Here is a 4,489-nt window from a genome sequence, read left to right as displayed (position 1 = left end):
GTAACCCAGACATAAGACTATTTTCAAGACATTTGCTACTGATTCATATATAATCAATTAGGCCATTTTACTATAGAACCTTGTCCATATCCTCTTCTAGAATTCTTTGCACAACTGATATGAATATTTTGCTCTAATACTGTTTCAAGGCAATTGTTTATATATATCCCGTATCTGGATCCCAATTTTTTTGAAGGTTACTCTGTCTATGACCTATGTACATTGTGTTGCTTTGATTTTTTTTCCCTTTTTCTAGCATCTCTCTTATTGTAATTTCATTATTAGTCAACAAGAGCAAGCCATTATCCCAGATGTTTAGATTCAATTTAGCAACTAATTCGTGTTGTATTTCAAATTTTCATGTAACGCCAAAGCCCCACCACAGGTTACCTACCTGGTTGAGTTTTCTGGTTAAGAGGTTGCTCAAGACTAATTAAAGGGCTTCATTTATTTGCTTATAGGTTGGACATAGTATGGAGCTAATTATTGTCTTTGCTTCTGCAGTAGAAGCTATCCTACTTGGTTTTCAGCACTATCTGGTTATGTTGGGCACCACCGTAATCATCCCCTCATTCTTTGTTCCTCAGATGGGCGGCTTAAATGTAAGTTGAAAATGCTACACACTTTCGCAGTCTCAAAAACTCTGATAATAGTCAATTATGGAGCTTCCTATGCTTCATATATCTTAAATTTTTTTGAGGGTTTTGCTACCAATGGAATTCTAATTTTTGTTAATTTAGTGGAAGGTACGTTTGATAGCTTCAATGAGGTGTTTACAGCTCTCAATTAAATAAATTAAATATCCATGCAGGATGACAAAGACAAAATTATCCAGACATTACTATTCGTAGCAGGTCTTAACACCGTTTTACAATTGTACTCTGGGACTAGGCTTCCTGCTGTTATAGGAGGATCCTATGCTTTCGTTCTTCCAACTATTTTTATTGTTGGTTCTAGAAAATTTCAAAAAATAACAGACCCACATGATGTACGTAAGGAAATTGTTACATTGAGTATTCTTCAAACTTGATTTGGAAACATATATGGTTTATTACTCTTTGCTAACCTGTGAATCCTTGTCTGCAGAGATTTATGCATTCAATGCGAGGAGTGCAGGTTGCACTCATTGTTGCAGCCAATTTACAAATTATTGTCAGATTTAGTGGTCTCTGGGCTATTGTTGCTAGGTCTGTTTATTTTCTACATCTTATATGATCCATAGGCTACAAAATTGTTTTAGATTTCATCACTTTATAGTGTCTATGGTTTGGCATTATTATGTTGATGGTCTTGCTCTTCTCAGGTGTATTAGGATACTAATTAAGCTTGAATTCGGAGAGCATCTCATTGAAATGTTTTATTAGTAGAATATTTAGAGAACTTTAAGCTAATTAATTATTGAGCTATTGAACTTGTAAATCTCCTTATTCATGCCAATTGGGATTTTTCACTAGATGAACTTGATCTATGGTTTTCAAGATTTTGAATCCTGTCTTTGTTTAAATTTCTACATTCAAAATATGAACTTGGCCTGACCTATATGTAGCACATCATTTTTTTCAGATTTCCTTATTATTAAGAGCTTTTTTTGGAAGTTATGGTCTTAAAAAGTGTTTTATACATTTTTAATTGTAGGGCATGAATGGTTAACTTCTTTTTTAATTCAATACAACCATGTTGAATTGCATGATTTTATTTATGTTAACACTTCCATATGTTGAAGTCAGATTATCATGTTCATTTTATAATGTTATTAGTAGGTGGCTAAATGCATAGAGATAGGACTTCCATAGCTTATCGCGTTGGTCTTTTTTTCACAGGTAAAACCATCAGAATTTTGAATGAGACTATTAAATATGTCAATTTATCATTTTTTAATTTTGAACTAGTAGCTTCTAGTTTAAAAACTCATATACAATCTAAACCAGGAGCTACTAATTCAAAAGATTAAATATATGATTTTAAAATTTGCAAAATGAGCATTTATTTTGGTTGGGTTCCTGAAAACATTCTTACCTCTTTAGGAGATTAGGTCTTTAGGTTCAAATTTACAGATTTATAGGTTTGATTTTATGCTTCTAGTATTGAGAGTATACATGGTGTTATAACCTTGTACTTGGTCTACAAATAATGTTTTGCAGTTGAAAAAAAGTATGGTATTTTCTTGAGGTATAGTAGGCATAGTAACTGATTGAATTCCTTTTCTGTCATTCCAGTATGCTCGACATATCAAGTTTGGAAAGAAACCTATTTTCAAGCGCTTTGTTGTCATCTTTGCTATCACAATTGTTTGGCTTTATGCTTATTTTCTCACAGTAGGTGGAGCATACAAGCATAGCCCTCAAAAAACTCAACTTCATTACAAGATAGACAGTTTTGGATTGGTTACACATGCCCCATGGTATAGACTACTTACAAATTTCTCATGTTAAATCACATTTTTGAAAATGGTTTTCATTCATTCTTGTTATTCTGCAGGACAAGGATTCCCTATCCATTCCAATAAGGAGCACCCATATTTGATGTAGGACAAGCATTTGCAATGATGGTTGTTGCTTTTGTCTCACTCGTTGAGGCTAGCTTGTCAAATTTCAAATTCCAGTCTTCATATTTAATTGTTTTTGTAGTTGCTAACTACTTTGTTAATTATCCATATGCTGCAAAGTATATTGATTGTTGTGCTTTGAATTGGCAGTCTAGTGGTGCATTTTATGTTGTGTCAAGGTATACAAGTGCCACAGCTCCTCGTCCATCTATCCTAAGCCAAGGTATAGGTTGGCACGTGAGGAGTGGAATTTTTCTTTACTTCTCTCATTCCTCTTTTCCTTGTGTCTAGAAAGAAAGCCTTAGGTGTTAATATTTTATGACTTTTCCCCTTATAGGGAAAAGTTTTGAGAATTGCCTTAAATAAGTCTATGCCCTGGTCAACAATCATTTAGATCTTTTTGATGGCATGTGCTTCATACATAGCAAAATAGAGTTGTGAATAGATAGGATGCTTTACAAAGTATTTTTAGATGTCATCTTGATTCAAAACTCTCAAGATGCACATGTTGTACACAGCTAGCTTAATTTGGAAAGTGTAATTATAAAGCTACAACGATAAATCTTTAATTGTTCATGCTTTTGATAGAATTGAACTAATGAACATTTATTTTGGAACCCTCTTGAAAGAGGGATCAATTTAGTTTTTTGAATCTCTCCTTTTCTTAGATAGAGGAGTGTAGTAAAAACTATTGTATTTTTTACTAGAAAGTAAAAACTGTGACAACTTTAACTTATTTTTAAACCCGCTTTTTGTTCAAAATGATAATCTTTGCAATATTCTTGGCTATTGGAATGGTACTGAACATTTTTTTAGATCAAGTAGTGATAAATTTACTTGTAGTGTAGTTTTTTCTTCTAGAATCTATTCATGGAAAGAGTTATTTTTATTTTATTTTAATTGATTTTGGCTTACAGACGGGGGAGCTGGTTTGTTCCATCATCAATAACAATATGTTTTGAATATATTACTATTAAGGTCCTAAAGTTGTATTGGTTTCTTGTGAGTTTATCATTTGTGAATGCATGTTATAACTATTTTGGTGGTGCAAAGCTAATTGTTTTTAATTTATATGATAAATTATTAAATTGATACAGAGTAGTGATCTGCAACAACCAAGCGACATGTAATAGCCTCTACTAGCCTACATTCGCTTTCTCCCATAGAATGCATATAAAAGTTTTGTAAGCTCTATTAGAATGGATTTAATCTCTCTTCCAAAGAATTCAGTCATATAGAAGCCACTTTATTCTTTGTGCTAAATAGAGGAAGAAATTAGTCCTTTCTAGGTACCAACTTTTACCTAAAGTGGCTACAGTGCTTTAGTAAACTAAAACTAGACCTTTTGTACACCAAAAGTAGGCCTACGATTGCTCTATAATTGCAAGAAATTGTGGTGGGAAACATATATTCTTGTCTTGAATCTAGGTGTCTTCCATTTCTAATATTTTTGTTTTGTTTTCAAGTTTTCATCATAGAAGAAATGTGTTCCTCCTTAGCAACTAAAACATGCACTATGGGCAGTTGACCAAATGATAAAAGTTTATTTGTCCCTATATCCCCTAGGTTTCATCCTCATTCCATTACTCCTTTCTTGTTGGTTGAGAGTTAAAATAGTTCGCATGAACATTAAAATTTAAATCCTTTTACCAAGTGTATTTTATTATCCAATCTATATGACCCAGCACTGTACACATGCTAATCCTTCTCTTCAACTAATTAGTGAGAAGCAGGGTCTAAATATGATGTCTATAGAGCCATATTTATACCATAAATGCATCTTGAGATTAGACACCTTATTCAACACAATTTCACTTATTTTTCTGCTTCGGCTTCTACATCAGCACTCGCATAGGGGATAGGAGCCCACAACAAAGATGAAGATTTTTAGTCTATGGTCCAAGTTAATCAGTGAGGAGGAGGAGTTCTTAATCCATTTTTTTG

At 33.0% G+C, this 4,489-nt stretch overlaps 1 pseudogene; it reads left to right on the top strand.

Annotated features, from left to right (window-relative positions):
• Positions 1-473: 473 nt before the first annotated feature.
• On the top strand, positions 474-3,675 carry LOC149538708 (nucleobase-ascorbate transporter 5-like; annotated as a pseudogene).
• Positions 3,676-4,489: the final 814 nt, after the last annotated feature.

This window comes from Cupressus sempervirens, chromosome 9, assembly GCF_028749045.1.
Source record: "Cupressus sempervirens isolate cs-2001-9-10 chromosome 9, ASM2874904v1, whole genome shotgun sequence".
In the NCBI taxonomy this organism is placed as follows: domain Eukaryota; kingdom Viridiplantae; phylum Streptophyta; class Pinopsida; order Cupressales; family Cupressaceae; genus Cupressus; species Cupressus sempervirens.
This window is presented reverse-complemented; position numbering and strand designations above follow the sequence as displayed.